The sequence below is a fragment of the Danio rerio genome, chromosome 15, assembly GCF_052040795.2.
Source record: "Danio rerio strain M-AB ecotype USA chromosome 15, GRCz13ab, whole genome shotgun sequence".
Taxonomy (NCBI): domain Eukaryota; kingdom Metazoa; phylum Chordata; class Actinopteri; order Cypriniformes; family Danionidae; genus Danio; species Danio rerio.
The window spans coordinates 35,391,013-35,415,795 of NC_141035.1; the positions used below are offsets into that span (position 1 = coordinate 35,391,013).

A 24,783-nucleotide genomic window follows, 5' to 3' on the forward strand; every position below is an offset into this window, starting at 1 on the left:
AATACATATATTTTAAATGACTTTTCTTTCTTTTTTGTAACACGTCTGTATTGTCAATTCACACTTCTGTAACGTCATTCATGAAACTAACAATGCCATAACATATAGGGCAGATTCAATGCATTAGAGTGAGATTTTTCAGAACATTAGTGATGATTAAAAAAAAGAAAATAATATTTTTATAAGACTTTTCTTTGTTTAATGTTTTTAAAACTGTCTAAAAATGCTCTTTAACAAAATTGTGCAGTTTTATATGAAGATTTCAAATGCAAAAGCCTTTTCAGGAGTTTACACTCTAACTGATTTTAAAGCTTGTTTGGCATGCTGTCCCAGGAGGGAACCCTGAGCTCATAAGATCCTCGAGCCCGGGGCTCCCTCCCGTGTGCAAGGTGAGAGGGGAGTTTGAGCTCAGGTAGACCTCGAGAACTCCCCTGCTGTAGTAGCTTATGAACATATAGTGACTGCTCTTAAGAGATAATTACTTACTAGGAGCATGTCTATGGTGCCGATTTGGATTAGTCAATTAACTAAAATTGCATGTTTTTGGACGGTGGGAGGAAACTGGGGAACCTGGAGGAAACCCACATGAGCCCGGGTAGAACATGTAAACTCCGCACAAAAACATCAACTACCTTGGTAAGGATTAAGAAAGGAGGAGTAGGGGTGGAAGGGGGGATTCTTCAAAACGAAGATGGCTGTTATAAGGAAATTAAGGCATCTAAAGTGGCTTAGAAATCATCTGATTGGTAAATCATAAATCGAATAATGCGGGACCAGCCTTAAGCTATCCTAAGCATGTGATCCTGTCAAGATTAGTTTATAAGTAAACTTCACTAAGTGACGTCTGATATGTTCTCCTAGAATGAGCATTTTTCTCAGGCTTATGTGTTTATGTTCAGTAATTTCACTTTTATGGCAATAAATAGGTTCTTTCGTAGCCTTTAATGTGAAATAACTACATGTAAATGTAGGAGGCTGAAAAAAATGCTAATTTTAGAAAAAAAAAAACATTCAGAAGGCACTTAGAGGCTTTTGAACTCAAGTGTTTATATATCACTTCATTGCCAGAACATACAGAGTGGCTTAAACATAGATGGGTAAAAGGAAACAAAATGTCTGACATTAAAAATAAAATTAAATAATAAATTTTTTTTAAATAATTAACTTTTCCTTTTTATCTTAAAATAAAAAAAGCCTCCATAAATCAAATTAAACAAATAAAATAAGAAACTCATTATTTTTTATAATAATTTAACAATCTATTTTATTACTTGGTGACACAGTGGCTCAGTGTTTAGCACTGTCTCCTCACAGCACGAAAGTTGCTGGTTGGAGTTCCACCTGGGTCAGTTGATAATTCTGTGTGAAGTTTGCATGTTCTTGCCGTGTTTGCGTGGGTTTCCTCCAGGTGCTCTGGTTTCCTCCACAAGTCCAAAGAAATGTGGTGGTATAGGGGAATTGGGTAGGCTAAACTGTCAGTAGTGTATGTGTGTGAATAAGTGTGTATGGATTGTTCCCAGTAATGGGTTGCAGCAGGAAGGGGATCCACTGCGTAAAACATGCTGGTGGTTCATTCCGCTGTGGCAACCCCTGATAAATGAGGGACTAAGCCGAAAGAAAATTATTAAATGAATGAATTCTATTACTTTTATTACTATTTTAGCATTTGTCCAATTCTAAATTCCAAAACTTCCACATCCATCACTGGACAGCATCACAGATATCTTTACACCAGCAAATTTGGATTTTCTCCAAACCCTTGGAGATGCTACACATTTGTGACAAAGCCACGCTATGAGGTGAGCAATCACTTTCAGCCCGTATCAGTGAGTAGGAGGCCGAAAAAAGAAAGAGAAAAAGAAGGATAGAGGGAAGGGAGGACGGCTTGTCAGATTCAAGTCAAGACACCCAGGCCCTGCGGGAAAGGACTGCAAGGCTGCAGTTTGGCCCCGACTGTCAGCGGCTCCTCAAAAACAGAAAGCAGGAAGAGGAGGCAATGAAAAAGCGAAGGCCGGGGAAGCATTATGCAGCCTGATGTGTACTGAGTGACAGAGCCAGACTCACAGATGCAGACTGACAGCGTGTCTGTAGCGCCGGGCCATTAGAAACAACAGCAAAACAAGCTCTTTGTGTTTGCAGGATATTACCTTTGAAAAGCATGACTGCAACCCATAGAAATCAAATGAAAAATTGGCTTGGAAGATCGTTCGTGCTTACAGGGACAACATGAAAATGGCATTGCAGGCGTTGACTGCATATTGTGGAGCAGTTGTCATGCTGTCATATGGATAATCTATTTTAGTGCTTATAGAATCAGTGGATATAGCACTGGGTATGCAACTAGCTTTAGGCAATCTATTGAATATTTTGGGCCAGATTTACTAAAACACCAAAAAATATGAGTAATTATTCATGACAGTATGTTTTATGTGAATTTTAATTTATTAAAATAAGTTAAACACATTTTAGCTTATTATTTTAAGTTATAAAGATTTAATTAGATGCCTTCAGAAAGTTTAATTATGGTGGCTTGAGAAAGCCAACCAACTGTTATACTACTTAAACTTATTCTTCTGTCTTCTTCTTAGACTATTTTAAGAATGCATCTCCTCCTATACTGTTCATACTACAACCACCAAACTAACTCCAAACCTCCAAACTAAACTGAATTAAGTTGCTATATCTTTTCCAACAGATCTGACTTTCCGAAACTCTCCTGGAAATTTTGGAAAAGTCCCATTGACTTAACATTGCACCAAAATTTGTGATATCATAACTTTGCTCCAGACGGTCATACAGACTTAAGGTTGGGCTCATTCAACTCAGACTACCAATCTGCCAATCACTGTTAACCTTTCAACTTACTAGACATACCCTAGCCACCACTTACTGCACCCTAGCAACTGTCCCATAGACTTCCATTGTAAAAACTGCCATTGACTTTACCTTAGGACATACTAACAACAAACCAATCATACAAACCAATATACTAATCTATAGAAACATCATAACGGCATACCAATCTATACTACAAACCTACCAATCCATACTAGAAACATACTAACAACATACCAGTTCATACTAATCTTATACTAATCTATACTAGAAATATACTAACAATTTATACTAGAAACATACTAACAATATACCAAGTCATACTAAAAACACACTAACAAACATACTAATTATACTAGCAACATGTTCATTCATACTAGAACCATGCTAATTTATGCTAGCAACTGCCTAGCAACTACTCAGAACACCTTAGCAACCGTCTAGCAAAACCTAGTAAGAGTAGCAACACTCTAGTAAGAGTACAATCTAATAAAAAAGTAGACAAGAGTGATTTACTGACAATGTAAAAAGTTAGGACCTAGATGCGGATTAGTTTAAAAAAAAAAAAACAGAGACAGTTTTGGGTAAATTACTTTTAAAAAGTCATTAATTACTAATTACATAAAAAAATTGTATTCAAATTACAATTTAAATTAATGTGTCTGAAAAGTTACTCAGTAAGTTGTTAAATTACTCCACTCAAAAAATTTTAAATTAAATGCATAAATGCACTAATTTCAATGTCCTATAGACAAGAGAATTAAAACTCTTTTAATCTGAGCCAAACAGGACATTTTAGCTTCATTAAAAAAAATGTAACGCTTTAAGAATTATATATATATATCAAAACACAAAACATTTAAAAGTGATTACACAATAGTTTCATACATACCATAACTTGACATGAATTTCTGATTTTCTGTTCATAGTTTCTCAACCATGTTCACTCTACTTGATAAATAAATTAATCTATTTCTCTTTTGCCGAGTTCAGACTGCATGATTTTAGTCTCAGTTTTGAGAAATTGCAGACAAATGTCTGAAATCACAGGTAAATCAGTGCTCATTCACACTAATAACAGTCATACAATATAAACTATCAAAGACGCTATCTGAGAGAACCGCCAATGATATCGATAAATGTGATATTTTTGGCATTTAAATATCTGGAGCTGTCTGGGATTCAAAATCATGCCGTGTGAAATGTGTTCTGATTGAAAACAACTTCAGCGATTACCGACAGCCAAAGAGAGAGCAGCATATATTAGTGTGGGTATCTGCAGGCCAGCGGGAGGTTGGGGGAGAAGTTAAAAGCGTTCATTTTCAGTCTATCTGGACCCAAGAAATGAAGGAAAAACTAGTGGAAATTTGTCAGGAGCACCCGTGTCTGTTTGACATGTCATCTGTGCAATACCACAACCGGGTCAAAAAGAAAAAAATTGAGAAGAAATTGCTAATTTCTTTCAAAGGCCAGGTGTGCAAAATAAGTAAAATTTCTACCCCACTAAAAGCTTCTTTCTCATTATGTTGTTCATAACAAAAGATATACTAAGTGACCTTTTGTTGTTTTTATGTCCCTTCCCGCGTGTGTTTGGTTGTGAGACATAGTTTGCAGACTAAGACAAAGGTGTCGGCGATTCTTCCTATTGTAAAGTAATGCAGTGTGAAACCCAGTCACCGATACATCTTGCAGTGTACACACAGCAGCGACGAAAAGCTAGCCCAGACAGTCATGCAGTGTGAAAACATCTGTGACACGACTACTTTGAAAATCAAGGAGTCTGAAATCAGCATTGATTGATTGTTCCAGAATGGTTGAATTTAAGGACAGTATTTAAACAAGTAAAATATAATAACTGTAATTAAAATACCTGAAAATGAAAAGTAATCTAACTAATTACTTTGTAACTAATTACTCCAAACACTGGTTAAGACGGCATATTTTATAAATACCTGTAAACTACTACAAAAATTATAGTAAATAACATAACACTTTGAATTTAAATACTCTCCTCCCATACATATTTAAATAGATAACAGTTAAAAAAATGTATATTTATTATATCAAATGAATATTACCCATATTTAAATATCTAATTTGAGGCTTTGAGGTGCACTGGCCTGAAGACAAAAAGTTTAATAGCTGCTTTACAGTAAACTTTAATTTTGTGTTATGGAATGTGCAGCCTGGTAAAAACTCGTCTTCAAACCCTTGACTACAAGGGCAACATCCTGAGGGAGGGAATGACGACACCCGCAATGATTCGACAGGGCAAGCCTGGACAGCATGGGCAGAATGTGTGTCATGACACCCTAAAACACAACTTCACTACAAAGGTAATACAAATAAATGATGAGGGGTGGCGTCCTGTTGATTTCACAGACAGAAAATTTGAATTATATATAGTTATTGAAATCATTTTACTTGCCAACTGCCAATTTTAATCGGAAAAGATTTATACAGCTAAATCCAGGACAGCAGGAAGTGTCAGCAGAGATATCTAGGGTTAAATGCCTGCTTTAGGGCACAATGTGATATATCGATCTCAGTGACGCCTCAGTTCTCAGCAGCCAAACCTGAGAATACTGTTAGCAGGCAATACAACTAATAGTTTTTTTTGGCAAACTAAATAATTTTTAATCATTTTGCTGCAGTTATAGATTCATAATATAAAAATATGACAGCACTATACAATAAAGATTTTTACAAGCCGCTGTTTGGGTTTAGGGAAGCAAATGCTTGAATGGCAGATACAAAGCAGATAAAATACAAGTCTATGAGTAGACCTTTATTGGTTCTTTATATATAAAGCGTTCAAGGTTAATTCAAGTGCAAAAAAAATGTCTTGCTGAGTCTGAAATTAATCTTTGAATTGCCATCCTAGAATACAAACATAAAATAAATCGTCTTACATAGACTAAAAAAATAGGTACACACTATTATATGTGTGTATATATAGACAGCATAGTCATTCAGCACAGTCATGAAAAAAGATGAAACATGAAATTAAATTTAGGTTTTAAGTCTTTTTTTCCCTCTTTTTTCACAGATAACATAAAAATAATAAATATAACTATATAATCCAAATAATAGTATTAAATCACATGTGCAATGAATTAATTTAAAAGCACTGGCAATAATGCTACTAAGTTCAACAGATGCATGCCATGTCTTGCACTTTTTTAAAGGGTTCCTAAAGCACTTGACATGCGCTACAAGCCTTAGTGTTTAAGTATTAAATTCACGGAGAGGCAAAAATAAAAAACATCTACATGGCATTGGAGTTCAAGCGATGCTCTCGTGACCCGCTAACCTCATGTATTTGTAAACAAGCTCTACTGCTGAGAAACAGAACTCCCACTCAAGAGAACTGAAGATCCTGCTGTGCACTTGTTACACCATGCTTTCTCTTTTATAGTCCAAACTCAAGCCTGTATTTTCCTATATATTCTTAAAAATAAAGGTCCTTGATTGGCATCAATAGTTCAATGAGGTACCTTCAAAGTCAGAAAAAAACTTTTAACTGGACAAAATGTATTTATGGTGTAAAACGGTTGCTTAGATTGTTTAATTGATAAATCAGGGACTAAGCTGAAGAAAAATTAATGATTCAAAACACTGTAAAACCCAACAGTTAACTTTATTAAATGAAATGAGTGTAGTTAACTCTGAATGTAGTAAAAGTTTATGAACTCAGTGTTGAAGATAATGAGTTTATTAAACACCTTGTTATTTCAACATAAAGGAAGCAAATTCACAGTACTCATATAGATTATTTTTTTACTCAAATGGTTAGTTGCAGCTGGTTTTCTTAAAATATTTGAGTTGCCTTAACTCATTGGGTTTTAGAGTACTCAATTGGTTTGAGTTAAAATTACTTCGTTTACTCAAATGGATTAAGTTTACAGTACTTATTAGGATCAGTTTTTGAACTTAAATGGTTTATTGCAATCGGTTTTCTAAATTTTTTTTCAGTTACCTTAACTTATTGGGATTTACAGTGTACTTAATTAAACCCAAAATATATTTTTTTTGCTATAACAAATACTATTTTACCAATTTTACTATTTTTTGGCATTAGGCTAAAGCTGCTTCATTATATTCGAAGCACTTGTAAATATTCAGTGTTTTCAGAGTTTGTTTTTTTTTGTGGATATAATACTATAATATATAATGGTTAATACATGTATTCTATGCAAAAAATAATAATAAAAAAATACACAGTATTCTACACACTAAGAAAAAAAAGATTTTTTTAAAGGCAGTGTTCTCTTACAGTTTTGATGATCCCAGAATGGCTATTTATAAATTATTTTTATCATTAAAAATTTGTATTTATTTATTTATTTTTATTCATTTTACTAGAACTTCTGTGTTAAGCTGCTTTGACACAATCTACATTGTAATAGGGCTATAGAAATAAATATGAATTTAATTATTCTATTGTCCTATTCAAACATGATTAATATTACCTGATGACATCTACACAGTAAAAAGTGGGTAACATTTTACAATAAGGTTCATTAGTTATTGCATTTACTAACATGAACTAATCATGAACAACACGTGTACAGAATTTATTAATCATAATTGAACATTTACTAATGCATTATTAACATCCAAGTCAATGCTTGATAACATTAGCTAATGCACCGTGAGTTAACATGAACTAACAATGAACAACTGTATTTTCATTAACTAACGTTAACTAACATATACAAATAGAGTAGTTAATGTATTGTTCATTGTTTGTTCATGTTAACTAATGAACATTATTGTAAAGTGTGACCAAAAAGTGTTTAGCTGAATTTACTTAAAGTGAGTAAACTTGTTGCCTTAAAATTATTAAGTTAATAGATTATGCATAACCATAAAATTATATATAAAAAAGTCACCTTAACAGTTCCAAGTTACATTGAGTTTCTTAACTTTTTAAAGGAAAGTCAACTTATTGCTTTTAAGGTAACAGGTTTACAAAAAAAAAAAAAAAAAACTTCTTTAAAAAAACTTATTAACTTAATTAACTAGTTGCAGAAGTTGTCTAAGAAAAATTTGCTGAAAATTAGTTATTTTATACCATATTTTGCAGAACAACAACGACATGTCATATTAGTCGTGAGTAATTGAGAATATCTGTAATCGGCCAAGATTTGGGTCACATGTCTATTTGTTTCTTGTGCAGATTTTTATCCATCTTTTATAAAGTAAAGAGACTTTAGACATATTTTAGTATTGTGGGCACAGAGTCATAACGTTATACACCATACAAACTACACACTTTATCAAAGGTACTGTACATGTACAATACCTGACAAAAATCTTCAGTAAGAGCAACAAATAATAACTCTTTTTCTAGTTGATCATTTGGAAAAAAGGAAGAAAGTATATTTTTCAGATGAATCATCTGTTGAACTGCATCTTAATCATCACAAATACTGCAGAAGATCTATTGGAACCCACTTGGAGATTCCACAGATATTAGTCAAGTTTGGTAAAGGAAAAATCATGGTTTGGGGTTACATTCAGTATGGCGGCATGCAAGAGATCTGCAAAGTAGATGGCAACATCAACAGCATGAGGTATCAAGATATTTATGCTGCCCATTACATTACAAACCACAGGAAAGAGCAAACTCTTCAGCAGGATAAGTTCCTAAAAGCAAAAGGTCAAAGCCTCCAAGGATTGGCTAGCCCAGTTACCAGACATGAACATTTTTGAGCATGTCTGGGTGAGATAAAAAAGTAAGCATTGAAGATGAATCCAAATAATCTTGATGAGCTCTGGGAGTCCTGCAAGAACACTTTCTTTGCCCTTCCAGATGACTTTATAAATCAGTTATTTGAGTCAGTGCAGAGATGTATGGATGCAGTTCTTCAAGCTCATGGGAGTCTTACACAATCTTTATTCTTTTTCCACTGCACCATGACTTTATATTCTATACTGGAAATTATTTCTGTAAAGTGACAAAACTTTTGTCTAAACAAAGTTACTGTCCTAATTAAATAGTTAATAATCAAAGCATGATCATATTTTATTTTGGTAAAGTAAGCGTAATCTAGAGGCCTTTGCCTTTCATTTAAGCCAAGTTAGAAGTCAACTTACTAATTGTTGTTCCTAAAACTTGGATAGGGGACAATACTTTAGTCAGGTAGTGTATAGCATGTATAGCAGCATTCAGAAAAGAACAATTTTCTGTTTATAACCCTTGTTTATCCATCTAATTGGACCATATAATGCCTTGACATCATATGCGAGAAGTAAATTAGAAGTACATCACAGGCTTCGCTTATCCCATGCTGGGATGTGGGTGGTAGCAATTTGTAAATCACACAAGGTCCCCATATAATACTAATCCTGCTCAAATAGGGCTTATGGCATCACTGGAAGCAAAGAAAAAAAACTCCCTTCTAAAGCCTTTATTTTTAAGATAAGTGTAGATATGAGAACTCAACCCTGTGGAACAGCCATATCCAGGAACATAATAATGACACCTTTGCGGGCAGCAGATGTTACCTGTATATGCTCTATAATCCACGACCAGATGGTTTAAGTGAATCAGTGTCTATAATGTCAAAATCACTACTTGCAGTCTGCCATCAAATGAAAGCAGGAGTGTACAGCATATGTTTTTTTGTCTGGCCTAAAATAGACTTCAGCGATTTATGATTGTGCTTAACTTGTAATTACAAACGACTTTGCTGTAATCGCTGGAGGATCTCTACCACTGCTTGAGCACCATTCTGCAGAGCCAAAGGTGGTATTTCCATTAATAATGGAATGTGAACAGATGAGAGAGTGGAAATATGCTGATCTATGCACATCCGTTGTGAAGATGAAGGATAAAGGCTGTAAGAGCCTCTTTGACCTGACCGGTGCATGTATGAGCTTGTTGTGTTCGCAGCACCTCATGGCATGTGCTGAAACATAATCCTTCTGCTAACCTGAGACTGCATGGAGCTGTAGTGATGAGCTGGAAAGAGACCCTCTGTTGTCAATGGTTATGAATGAACACAAAAGTTTTGTGCTGAGCGACTAGTGCTTGTGCAGGTTTCGCAAGTCTGTGCTTCAGTTACACAGTGGGGGGAAAATTGCTAATATGAATGTGGAGTTTTTTTACAAATGCTTTCAAATTCGCAAAATTAATTAATACAAGTAGGTTTTAAGAGGGAATATATGAGCTTGAAATGAAACTTTAAAAAAATGAGATGTTCCCCATCATTCCCTAACTAGCCTGTTGGCTGATATTTGTATAAAGGGATCCATATGTTTTTGCCGGGAAAATTGAAAGGATGGAATGTTTGTATACAGTATGCCTTTTTGCAGAGTTATTCTGTCTTTCAAGGTTTTGGCCCCAAATGTCCATGTGATTCAAGCTAAATATGTCTACAGCTTTTGAGTAAACATGAAATAACAGTGCGAGGAAATTACTGCAATAAATCGCATCGTTTATTAACACATTTTGTACATCTAATTCATTCAAAATACGAATGTGTTATAAATATAGACTTTAAACTTTAAACTAGACTAAAACAAATAATATTATTGCCAAAACCAACTTCTGTTTAGTGAATTAACTTTAGGTTTTTTGGTGTTAGCTGTTTTTTGGTTACTATATGATAAATCCCAAGTAATAGATAAAGGGGGAGGGAAAATTCCACTTCATTTGCCACCCTATGTACAATAAGTGGTAAGATAAATTTTTATTATAACATCATTCTTTCTTTTCGGATTAGTTCCTTTATTAATCCAGGGTCGCCACAGTGGAATAAACCGCCAACTAATCCAGCATATGTTCTACGCAGCAGATGCCCTTCCAGCTGCAACTCATCACTGGGAAACATCCATACACATTCATTCACACTCATACACTATTTTACAATTTTAGCTTACCTAATTCACCTGCACTGCATGCCTCTGGACTATTTGGGAAAGCGGAGCACCCGGAAGAAACCCATGCCAACACGGGGAGAACATGCAAACTCCACACAGAAACGCCAACTGACCCAGCCGAGGCTCAAACCAGCGACCTTCTTGCTGTGAGGCGATAGCACTACCTTCTGCGACACCGTGTCATCAGTTTTATTATATTATAATTTGTTTAATATAAACTTTGATTATAAGGGTGAATATTTGTACTTTAGGGCACAATGTGATATATCGATCTCAGTGACGCCTCAGTTCTCAGCAGCCAAACCTGAGAATACTGTTAGCAGGCAAAAAACTAATAGTTGTTGCAGAAGTTGTTCCACTATTGCAGAATATTCATTTTCAGGAGCAAGAAAATTATCTGGCAAGCTAAATATTTTAAATAATTTTGCTGAAGTTATGGATTTATAATATAGAAATATGACAGCACTATACAATAAGGGTTTCAAACTTTTACAAGTCGCTGTTTGGGCTTAAGGAAGCAAATGCTTGAATGGCAGATACAAAGCAGGTAAAATATAAGTCTATGAGTAGACCTTTATTGGTTCTTTATATATAAAGCGTTCAAGGTCAATTCAAGTGCTAAAATAATGTCTTGCAGAGTCTTAAATGAATCTATAAATTGCCATCCTAGAATACAAACATAAAACTGTACATTTTAAAAAGCCACCCGCTTCGAATGCTATCACTCAACTGAATGGGCATTGTCTGTGGTTATCAGCTGATATATATGGGCCAGTAGGGGACTTCTCCGCCTACTGGTAGGCTCAGAAGGCTGTTATCATCCGGCCACATGGTTAATCAGCTATACTAATATAGAAAGACTCCGGATCCAGATTTGTTTGGGGTAGACGTTAATAAAATACAATTAAAGGGAAATCTAATAAATCATAGAACTAATTTTTGTGGTTAATCAGCTGTGGTAATAGAGAAGACTCCAGATCCAGATCTGTTCTTACATTACTGTGACGGTTGGGTTTAGGGTTGGAGTAGGGGTAGACATTCATAAAATACAATAAATGTGAAATCTAATAAATAATATAAATAGATATTGTTAACTTTCAGCTGCAGCCGTATGTGATCTATAGCTGACTAACCATGTGGTTGGACGATAACAACCTTCTGAGCCTACTAGTACTGGCTAGGGTTGGGCAATGTCAACCAATTTGACATCGTACGATGCCTAATGTGAAACATCATGATGGACGATGGCATGGTTGTTGTAGGCTGCAGTAAATAAATTATTTATGAATAATTAATTAATTCATAACAAATTAATTATTTGTAGCCTACCGTTTCAACTACCTGACCCGCATTGTCTTTGTTTTACCCATATCCAAATCATGAATAAATAAAGATAAGTTACACACTAACTACCACCTGTCAAACAAATTTTTCATGGGACATCGACAAACTTGTTTGGTAAAAAAGGTGCACAACCAACAGTATCTGAAGTTTTACAAGCGTGAAAGCAAAAGATTGAAGCAGTGTACTGATGCTGTCACACATTACCTGATAGATTCAAAAGACAGACGAGTCGTTAGATAGAGACAAGATTAATTAAATATCACGTTTAACAACTATAACGAGGTCTGATCCAGCGATACATCCTTGATAAACTGTCCGACATAAACTGCTCTCAGGGGTTTTGAACTCAAAGCACCCGCTGACTGCCTGGAACTCATACGTGCGCATATGCTAGATTGCATGACATAGTGTGTGTCCGTGTACAGTATGTGTGTGGTCATGTGATGTGCATTTTCAGGAGGGCTGTTTAGAAACGCTAGATGAAACGCCAGTGTGGATGTGGATCATTTCTGTTCTAAAATGCCGTTTTATAACTAAGACGTTTTAATATAAATGTATTTTTTGCGAGCGGGTTGCTGATGTGACGGGGGCGGGGCGGAGGATCGCGATGCTGGCTCAGCGTAATGATGTCTATTGGCCATCGGCGACTATAGCATGGTCTATCAACCCAACCCTAGTACTGACCCATATCTATCAGCTGATAACCACTGATAATGCCCATTCAATCGAGTGATAACATTCATCTGACATAGCGAGTAGTTACCTAAATTTCTTTTTATTCCGTTTTTAAAGGTACTTAAAAAGTAAGATTGTAAGGCTGTTGCCCATAAATTGATTGCAAATTGTTGAAATAAGTTGAACATAGTCAACATTTGAAGTAGATCTAAAACTTTTTCAAAATTAAAAAATTAAAGTGTTGTTCAATACTTTCAAAACTTTGATTAATTCATTAATTTATTCATTCATTCATTCATTCGAATTTTGACCTTCTGTATACTTAAAAAGTGAGTCCACTGTAATCATGTGCAGTTCATTTATGTAATAATTTATTATTCAATAATTCATATTTAATTAAATTGATTAACCTTTTATTAAGTCAAATAATCGCTTTAAAAGCAGCAGATTTACTTCATTTTTAAAGTAAAGTCAGCTAATTTTTTTTTACAGAGTACATAGAAGTAATTATTCAAAAGGCTCATACTGAGTAGCAATTGAGGGCTCTTTCAAACAGGATTTATATATATTTTCTTCTGAGACTCTGACTGCATACATTTAAAACAGCACAAATTCAAAAGGTGGTTAGACATAACTTCCTTGATAATAAACAGAAAACAAATAAAAATATAAAAGTGAATCCACCACAGCTCCTATAATTAAACAAACAGGGCTCTAATTCATACTCCGTGTGTATATCCTCTTTGGCAGTAGTGAAAACAAGCCTCTGTGGACTCCCTGGACACAGGAGGAGTGAGACAAACAAGACGGTGAAGTGAGACGAGGTGAGAGTGAGAGAAAGAAAAGGCAGGAATTGAAAACAAAGAGCACGGTGCAGGCGGGAATCTGTCACTGGGGACGTCTCCTCCGCTGACTGACTGAGTGGATTAGAGGCTGGAGGCAGACAGCTCCTCTAAAGCTTCACAAACAACCCACAGGCACTGCTAGAACTTGTGTGTGCTCAGGTAGGCTCAATTTACCGGGGAGGAGGAGAGGAATCAGACGGGAAAATGAAAGGGAGGGGTTAAGGTGGCTGCACAGAACAATTAAGTGAACAAACATGCCAAAAAAAGTAGCCCCAAGGCTTATATGTCCATCTTCAGAACAATAACCAGATGGAGTATCTTCATCCACACAGTCTCTGTAGATTGACCACTGGTGAGGAGAGTATGCAGGGTTCACTCTAAGTTAATCTCCATACAGAAAGCTGACAGGTCTCGCAAACTACAACTATGGGCACTTTCGTCTCCTTTTGCATTCTTAACACCATTTTCGTTGTCAAGCTTCGTTTATTCAAATGAGGCTTCTTTTGCCAATATCAAATTTATTTTCATATTGTTGTTAACCTTTCCAGCTGACCCTCCTAAGTGCTTTTTTTTTTATGGGAGGGGGAGGGGGGGGGGGTACTTAGATTCCATTGCATTCAAGTTATATCAAGTTTATCGCGTGACACACTAGCCCCAATGATCTATGCATGTATCGTATTTTGTTACTTTTTGCCCTTTTCTTTATATATTGACAAATGTTTCAATTATATTGTTAAATTTTGATACTCTCATTCTCAAATACATGATAAAACATATATTTTGTCTTTTAAAGCACTTTGAAATTATCATATATCTGTTATATGATGGGTAATGGGTGCTGTTGTTGTTGCTAATCGGGATGCAGCTGTAATCGGAAGGTAATGAGAAGTATTTATATTATTTATTAAATTACGCATGAATTGTATTTTGTTATCTAGTTGGGATACAGCTGAGGATACTCACGCCAGTATAGCATAGTCTAATAACAATATGAAATATAGCATAATTTTTATGTCACTACATAACAAATAATATTTTTACATTACCTTGAGGGTTGGGTTTAGGGTTGAGGTAGGTGTAGACGCTATTAATACAATTAATGCGTAATTTATTAAATAAAATTAATACTTCTCATTAACTTCTGATTGTAGCATGTATTTTACAAATCTTAAATGGTATGTTTTGCTTGTAATTTTGTGTATTTGAATTTCTGAACCCTAAAATAAATGCTATTTGTGAAAGCATGGGTAAACTGTGATTTATGACTAGACCTCTTTCTGTGCCTCAGCACGCGCCGTCAGATTTTAATTTTAGCAGTTGATGATGTGCGCTTTGAACGTTCTAATCGTGATAATAGCTTTAGCAATTAACCTTTTCACATGTGTGATTACACCAGTGTGATCAGCCTTGGCAGGTCTCTGAAGGGTATGATCACACCGGTGTGATTGTGCGTGTGAAAGTACAACAAAGCACAATAGGTAACACTTTAGAATAAAGTCTCATTAGTTATAAATAATTAATGCATTAAAATCAACAGCTAGAATTCTCAATTGTATAGGTATAAATTTTGTGTAACAAAAATACATCTGAATTGTATTTGTTTTTAACTACATTTAATTAAATTATCATGACTTTTGATTTTAATGCATTATTAGACATTAACTAAGAAACTATCATCACCTAAGAGTATTAAATGATTAGGTAGTTGTCATTAATTAATTGATGTTAGCAAATAGAACCTTAGGGGTCGATCACACGTGGTGTGCTTTCCCGTTTCAAGAACATGAAGCAATGCTGACATAAAGAAAAAGTAGTGTGCTGCGTTTTTTATGTCTTTAGGCAACCACTGAATCAGCTGCGTATTGTGTTTGAATGCTGCTGTCAATATTGCTATAATTTTTAAATGTAATACTATCGTGATACTCACGATTTGTGAATTTCGTACAGTCTTTCCTCCTTCTTTAAAAGTCTCCATAGTTGCCTTGAAAACACAAACACTGCTTTCCCCTCAGGGGAAACCACGTATCTGCTTCCATGTGATTGGAGAATGAAAAAAAATGTGAATGACATTGAATAGGTTCAGATAATCGTGATAATGTTAACGGTTAACCATAAATTGCAGATTAAGTGGTTAAGAGTTTGGTGCTGCAATGAACGACGACTAATACAACAATTCCATACATTTCTAAAAGGCACTCTAAAAGTATAATAATAAAAAATTATTCTGAGTATTTTAAAGTGCCGACGATATCAATATTGAGCATGTTCATTATCAAGGAATTATTAAATGTAATAATTGAATTAGCTATATGCACAGCAAGTTACTTTTCCCCTACCGATAAACTTTCAGTGTAAGGGGATTGTGACCATTTTAAATTTCATATGGATCCTTTTACAGCATCAATGAAAAAAATGTAATTAAAATATAATCAGTTAAATAGACTTAAGCTTTTATTTAGCTGTTCAAGCATAAACCGAGATGAAAGACAGTTTAAATGAAAGCGCTGTCAGGAGCAGCATGTGAGCGCAGAAACTCCATTGAAAACACTGGGGTTTATAGTCCACTCAAAACTGGCTAAATGAGCCTCTAGATTGTGTTTGTGAGGAGAGCCAAATGTTTTCGGAAACTTCACCAAGGATTTCTATGAGTTGCCTTCAGGTAACTGCTATTTTAGTTTGTTTTTTCAGCAACATGACAGGTAATATTCATCTGTTCATTGTTGAGCAGTCAGAGCCATACAGAACAACCTACAGAGAATTGAGGAAGGCAGAAAAGTGCTTCTCTGACTTTTTCAAGCCAAGTACTTTTGATCAAAACCGAACCACCTAGTCACAACAATGTTCCCTCTATTTTGAGGGCTGTGCGAGTATTTCAGTATAGTTGAAATAAATCACATCAACACAAGACCCTTTTCAGTTACTTGACAGGTCTGTACAAGAACTCAACTTAATCACACCAGCAAGCAACTAAAATTCAACCATCACAGTGACAGCATTTATAGAGGACTAAATTACTTGTTAATAAGGATATTTCGTAGCTTAATGCAGACATATTAGTACTTTAAGTGCATTTCAGACTCTAAACTTGTTTTAGGAAACTAAGCATCCATATTTTAACATCTCTGCATTTCTTGACAACCACCTCAGATTTTATTGTTCTATTTTTAGATCAAAAACTAAAATTGCTGTTCACGGATCAGTGCAGAGAACATTCACATCCCCCCATGCCACAGCCTTTGGACTAGTTTCATACACTGTAAAATTCTCTAGGTTATTTTTTATATAGAAACTGCTGCTTTCACAGTGTTGGGTATTTTTGTATAACTCCATCATAACTCACTGCTGATTTATACCAGTTGGTTCACCTAAAAATAAAAATTAGGGCAATAATTACTCCAGCTTATGTTGTTCCAAACACCAGAGACCTTTGTTTATCTTCAAATAAGTTATTTTAGATGAAATCCGGGAGCTCTCTCTTCCTCCATATACAGTCCCGAAATTGACATTTACAACCTATAATTAATCAAATTTTTCCAGATCGATTTTTTCAATAACTTTCTCTACCGCGTGAGGAGTCACATGACCCCACTCTGTTTATTCTTCTGCATCAAGGATCCTCTCAAAAAATTTAACTGCACGTTGCAACGATGTATAGCGCAAGCTCTGTGATTGGTTGGTTTGATATTGTTGATAATTGTGGGCGGGGCCGAGAGAGAGGAGCGAGCCTGTTGGAGTAAGTATTTACAAGTGTCGATCTTAGTGGAGGAGCTCCATATGGAGACTTTTGTTTTGTGTTTACCTTATGATTATAGTTGTTGCACTTTGCCAGTTCCAGCCCCTGAATGAGCGAGTTTCAGCGACTTCTACATTAAGGTAACATTCAGAAAAAACACACACTAGCAAATAAACTTAACGCTTTTAAATATTATTTACAGGATATACACATGCTATTTTATTTAGATTTTTTTTCTACTTTTAATATACAAGTTGTTTATTTGCACTTTTTTATAAGAAAAAAAGTAACTGTTGGTTTTAGGCAATACGCGTTTTAAGTTCAGTTGTTCAATGTTGATGTTCTATAAATAATCATAGACAGTATATAGTGTGTGTTTCCTTTAATTATTTTAAAATCAAGAAACGAACCCTTTATTCAAATAAATATTACTTGTAATATGTGAGCATATTCACTCAACAAAACCTGTCAGTGAATTATGAGGGCAAAAAATAAAATAAATTAGGAAATAAAATAATCATTGATTAATTGTAATTGAGTCAAAATGTTCAATTAATCAAGATTTAGATTTGAGGCCCAGATTTAGAATCGCCCAGCCCTAGCCCTAGTCCCAAGACTTTCATAGTCCAGAAAAGGAACCAAAAGTGTCCTTAAAACAGTCCATGTGTCTTTAGTGGTACAGCTGTAATCATACAAAGCTCTGAGAACTTTTGTAAGCTAAAAAAAAGGGACTTTGACTATGTTCGCCTATATCTTCCCTCTCATGTCAAGTATTCAGGTTATGTGTTTATTACAGGAACTATGACATATTACCATTAGAGTCAGCAGCACAACATGTTACAATTGTCATATTGCCTGTAGTAAACGCATACTTTGATCTGATGTGGAAGACAAGCAAAGTCGATCATACCATATTTGGTGAACAAAATTGTTAATGGAGCTTCATGTGAGTAGAGTTGAACTAAGAAGTTACATGGAAAGTTTCCTTTTCTGGACTCTGAACATCTCAGGACCATTTATGTCTATGGAGGATGAGGGAGCTGTCAGATATAATCCACACTTCAAAATCTTAATACTTTGTGATGACGAATGAGTTAAATTTTAATTCATCTTTATTTTTATAGCGCTTTTACAATGAAGATTGTGTCAAAGCAGCTTAACAGGAAATTAAAGTTAAATGAAATTGTGTCACTCTGGTTTTCAGAGTTGAATTTCAGCTAAGTTCATTTCAGTGTGGTTTAATTTTTACTGCTGAATGTTCAAACACTGAAGAGCAAATCCATCGATGCACAGCTCTGCAAGTCTCAAACGAAGCAAGCCAGTGGTGACAGTGGAAAAAAAACCTCAAGAGAAATCATTTCTCCTCTGGCCAAACTTCCTGTGCAGAGCTGCAGTCCAAGTGCCGAAGGAAGGAATGTCTCAAAGGAATTCAAATAAAATTTGTGGTGAACCAATTCCTTAAAAGTAAAACTGGACCAATTTTCCAACGCTGATCTTTTCCTGATCTTCACAAAAATCTTTAACAAATTACTCTCTAAAGAGCTTTATGTGATAAAAAGCGTTTATAATGTTTAATTTTTATAATGTGTTTTCTGTAAATAAATCATATTTTCTTGTTAATTCTCAGTGGTTGTGTTTTTGGTTTATATTTTGGGGAGAGAGAGCGTGGGGGCACCAGGGATTATATTTTTAATCACTGTTATCTTGTTACGTTTTGGTTAAACCTCTTTTTAATTAAGGATTTTTAATTTAATTCGTAACAATCTATACACCAATCTTAACATGTAATTCAAAGAAAAGATTTGTCTCCTGATTTCCATAAATAACTTTAACAAAACATCTTTCATATTCACTTTTATAACCCATATAACTTTTGCACAATCTGTAGTTTCAAGAGCAAGTTTCCAATAGGTTAGTTTGCATTTCAAACCTAACAGGATAAAAGCTTAGTAAGTGAAACTGAAGCATCTGACAGATACAAGAGAAGCTGCTTTTCTTTAACATCGCTTACCAAACATGAATACTGTCATCGACTGTCATCTCCAGTTTTCTTCTCCCCAAAAACAACAGAGCTACTCCAGTCACTTCCAAATATTTAATGTTTTTATGAACTTGATATAGAAAATGAATGAATGAATGAATAAATGAATGAATGAATGAATGAATTAATTAATAATTGAATGAACTTGATTATTTGATCTAGTCTTATGCTGTTTGTTTAATATCTATTCATTTTTAAACAGGCTATTCTTCTATATCAAATTACATGGCTAGCATAATTTATATTAAATCACAAAATATATGAATAATCTTTGCTGCAATAAATAAATAATAACCATCTTTATGAAGCAACTTCTAAGATATAATATTTGCTGTATTAGAGTTTCCATTAAAAGCATTGTAACCACTTCTCCAAATACTGGAATCCTCCAAAAACACTCATCTTCTTTGGATCCTTGAATAACCTCCTGGTGATATTTGTGTCAAAGTTTGCAAACTTTATAATCCTCTGGGAGACCAATTATATTACTTGTAAGGAATCTGAGCCAACGGGTCAATTACACTGCTTTTAGGACAACTCAACAGAGGAATCTGCTGCCAACTAACAGCATTAATTTGAAAAGCTTTCAGATTTCAACTCCTTTCGTAAAATGGTGATGATTAATTACTCACACTAGATGTAATTTAGCCTCCATTAGAGTTGGAGAAGGGCAAAGTTTATTTGCAACAAATTAACTGTGACCTTCTTAAGCACTTTACTCTTTCTTTTGCAATTAAAATCAAATCATACTTAAAGTAAATACTTCAGCTAATAATATGCAAATAAACAGTGTACGGTTCAATAAAACAATAATTCCGTGAGTAACAGAATTGATGGCATGAATGAACTTGCGTACTAATGCCATGCATTTCCTCCATTTCTTTACTTATTAGGTGTGTAGCAGATCATAGTTGATTTGTGAACCATACAAACAATACCCCACAGTTCAGGACGCATAAAATCCACTGATTAATTGGGAAATTAAATCATCACCTGCAGTTACAAAACTACACTGTGAAACCCAGAAAAATCCAGGTAACCCAAACCATTTGAGGAAACCGATAGCAGCAAATCATTTAAGTTCATAAACTGATCCTATTGAGTACTGTCAACTTAATCTATTTGAGTAAATGAAGCAATTTGAGCACAGTAAAACCCAATAAAGGAAGAAAACTCAAACCAACTGAGTACTGTAAAACCCAATAAGTTAAGGTAACATAAACCGTTTAAGGAAACCGATTGCTACAAATCATTTGAGTTAAACTAATCTATATGAGTACTGTAAACTGATGAAATAATGAGGTATTTAATTAACTCATTACCTTCAACACTGAGTTTAAAACTCTTTTCAACTGATTAGAATTAACTTTCAGTAAATTTTGAGTTAAATACACTAATTTCATCTATCTATCTATCTATCTATCTATCTATCTATCTATCTATCTATCTATCTATCTATCTATCTATCTATCTATCTATCTATCTATCTATCTATCTATCTATCTATCTATCCATCCATCCATCCATCCATCCATCCATCCATCCATCCATCCATCCATCCATCCATCTATCTATCTATCTATCTATCTGCCTGTCTGCACGTCCGTCCGTCCGTCCACAAACCAACCCACCCATTCATTTATCCATCCATCCATCCATCCATCCATCCATCCATCCATCCATCCATCCATCCATCCATCCATCCATCCATCCATCCTATCTACACAGTGGGTGACAGTTCAATATGACCATTACCATTGCATGTGACACTGCGGCAGGACTAAGGGATTAAGAAAATGTTTTTATGTGTAACAGCAGTGCCGCCAGGGGCACAAACTGACGGGATGCAAACAAACAGAATTATACAGTAGCTGTAAATGCCCTGCTACTTGTAAATGAAGATGAAATAACAAAACAAAACATTATAATTGCATCATAAATCATTAAAAACTTGTTACCAAGCTTTATTATTATTGTAAACTTCTTAAGTTCAACGGGGATTCAATTTGGAAATTAAAACTAAATAAAAGGCACCTAAAATCAACGTACAAACAAACAAATAAATAAATAAATAAAGCAGTGTTTTAGCCTATATAGAGAGATGTACAGTGTTTGTTATTTCAAATGCCAGAACTAAGACGAAGTTTTTTCATTTACAGTTTTCATTTACATTTTCTGTTGATTACATTTTTCTTTTTTCTTTTATTGCCTTAATTATTGTACATAAATAATAAATTAACAATTAAATAGTCCTAATTAATAATTAATATCAATACATTACCAGCGAAACACAGAGAAACGGTCTGCGCATTATCTAAAGGGCTTTAAAGTTGAATGCTATTTCATCAAAAGCATAAAAATAAATTAATCGACCTAATTTTTACTACTGTATATATATTTTTATCAATTTTTTTTTCATTTTTATTTAAGTTGAATATTTTCTCTTCTCAATACAGCACGCTATTCATATTTTGATGGTTAAATAACATATAAATATTACATATACATATAATGTATTTATATAACTTAATGTCATGTAATATCATGTATACTTCATGAATACATTAAATGCATGAGTTCCTTTAAGCCAAATTTCCATTTGAAACAATAATGTTTTTTTCTCTCCATTATAAGATGCTAAATTTCCCAACAGCTCAAGCCTAAGATTAAAACCTATTTATCTGAGAAGACATACATTTTCGAACATGAAACAAAACCGCTTAATCCGAACACACAATTTAACGCATTTTCTTGACTACTTTCAGCTTAGCTCAAACAAACCCTACATAAACCCAACGCTTAATCTCTGCAAGCAACAACAATGCCCTATTTTACAACCTGTATGAGCTGCATTAAAAGTGTTGCATTAAGATAAAGACTAAACCGCTGATTGGATTCATCTTTGATTTTTTATATATTTTTATCCTCTTACTACACGAGCACTACCTGCAGAGAGATTTGGCTGCTGAAACATGACATGATACAGCTGTGTCTGGAATCCAGCACGGATACGCAGCCTCTGAAACAGCCGCAAGGGCTACCTGGGGAATTAGTGTGGCTTCCACAGCGGCTCTCCTGCCTACAAATAACATCAGCAGCCTGCCAGCCTCCATATCAATGCTCACGTAGCGTTTCATAAGCACAATATTCACAAATCAAATTCCCAACATTGACCCATGGGTCAGGCAGAATATTTAATAAAAATCCTTGAATTTGAATGTGTTTACTTTCACCACAACATGACACAAAAACGTCTGAGAATGAGAAGGATGCAGTTAATGTTTAAGACTAATGAACGGTGGATGAAAAAGTCCAATATGATTAAGTCAGTAACAACTGTAGGTGAGAAAAGCTACCCACACCAAAGCAAAAGTCCCCAGGCTTGCAGTTTTTGTAAACCTCTTTGTGCCGTTTTGCTCAACCGAAGAGAAGCATTTTAAACATGCAATGCAACTATTTTTTAAGAAGATACATGAGGACTTACAAGCAAGCAATTGTTAGAGAATACTTTAGGGCTCTAGATCTTATCATGCTCATTTCACGGACATTTCATGAGGGTGAGGACAAATTCTGTCTGTTTAAGGAGGTGCAAACTATTCTAGGGAGCTGCACGCTGAATACAAATACTGTAGTACTGGCCAAAAGTGATGCCTGAAAGGGACAATTGCACGATATGTGCTTTTAATGAGCCTACAAGTTTAATGAAGCTATCAAACCGTGAGGAGCATGTTAAAGATTTAATTGACTTTTTATTTTTTGCCAAAAAGGCAAACTATGGCAAGCTATAGAAACATGGTTTATTTTAATATGCAAAAAGTAAATGTGTAAAAATAATGTTAGTTAATGCACTCACTAACTTGAACAAACAATCAACAATACATCTATTACAGCATTTATTCATGCTTGGTAATGTTAGTTAATGAAAATGCAGTTGTTTATTGATAGGTCATGTTAACACACAGTAAATGTTAAACAATCATTAATATATGCTGTACAAGAATTGTTCATTATCAGTTTATTTTAGTAAATATATTAACTAACATTAACTAATGAAACCTTATTGTTAGGTGTGACCGTAAATGCGTAGTGATTCTTGTCATTTTGGATTCTATTTTAATGATCTAGGCTCAAAGTCTAAAGCGCACGGCGCAACAGCGTAAACGGCATGTCCAAATCCACTTTTGATATTTTAAGGTTGGAAAATCCTTTGCGCCCTGGCGCATGGTCTAACAGGATTGTGCTTATTCTCTAAATGAGTTATAGGTGTGCTTTGAGCATAATGTGCATTAAACCAGTTGAGTCAGTTGTGTGGCGCATTTGCCATTTACATGGCGGACCTTGTAAGTGGAAAAACTGAACGCTTCACTAGCGCGAAAACAGTTAAAAAGCAAACAAAGAAATTAATTGTTGGTTTAATAGTTTACAGGAAATTAGAACAGAATTTAGAAATAGTTCTAAATCTTAGCTCTTAACAAACAAAAATAAATATATATGCTTATAGAATAACGAAGAGTGGTAAAAAAACTTCCAAATATCCAAATACACGTACCATTTGTATGCCCCTTATGGTGATGCAGACATCTCCAAAACCCGACAGACAGACTAATCTAAACTCATTTTTATTATAACAAATATAAATATGCATATAATTATATTTTTAAATAGATTGTGCTTTTGAACTTACAGATAATGATATGAAATACTTCTTCATCATAAAATCAGCACATTAGAATGCTTTTTAAAGGATAACGTGACACTAAAGATGAGAAATTTATGAAAAAGCACAAAAGGATTAAATATTTTATCATCAAATGAACAAATTAAAGCTTCAAAAACATTTAAACCGATTAAAACATTAATATTTCACAATAGCTTTGCCTTTGAAAACTGACATTTTCCTCGTAATCCTTTGACAAGCGGTTAAACGAAAGAAGAAAACTTCATTTAAAAAACAAACAAGCGCCACAAGACACAATGAGGGCATCTTGAGCCCTTCCTGAACGGAGTGTATGACAACCTTCTGCAGAATCCCATTGTATAATTGCCAAACTTCAGAAGACACACACACAACTCGTGCCAACTTCTGTTAGACACAGGCTCTCTTTGTGCCAGTCAATTGACTGAGCGAATGAATAATCTAATTAGCATGCACCTAGAACAACGGCAGAGAATGCCAAATCCATAAAAAACATGTCAGTCCTCATCGAATGCTTTCATGACACAAAGCAAAAGATTAACAAATTAACCTACTGAAGCAGAGTTCAGACTCATACCGCAGATCACACTGGCCAAAATAAACCATGCAAAACACTTCAATCTTCTATCTATGCCACTCATATTAAAGCATGTACATAAAATGATGCCGGATTTTACCAGATGATTGGCTAAAATGTGGCTTGAGGAAACTGGAAGTGGGAGGT

General features: G+C 34.6%; 1 protein-coding gene across 2 annotated transcripts in view; it reads right to left on the reverse strand.

The window, feature by feature from the left end:
- frem2b (FRAS1 related extracellular matrix 2b) overlaps positions 1-24,783 on the reverse strand; it is a 159,810-nt gene that overhangs the window by 117,440 nt on the left and 17,587 nt on the right. The gene's annotated exons all lie outside the window — the stretch shown is intronic.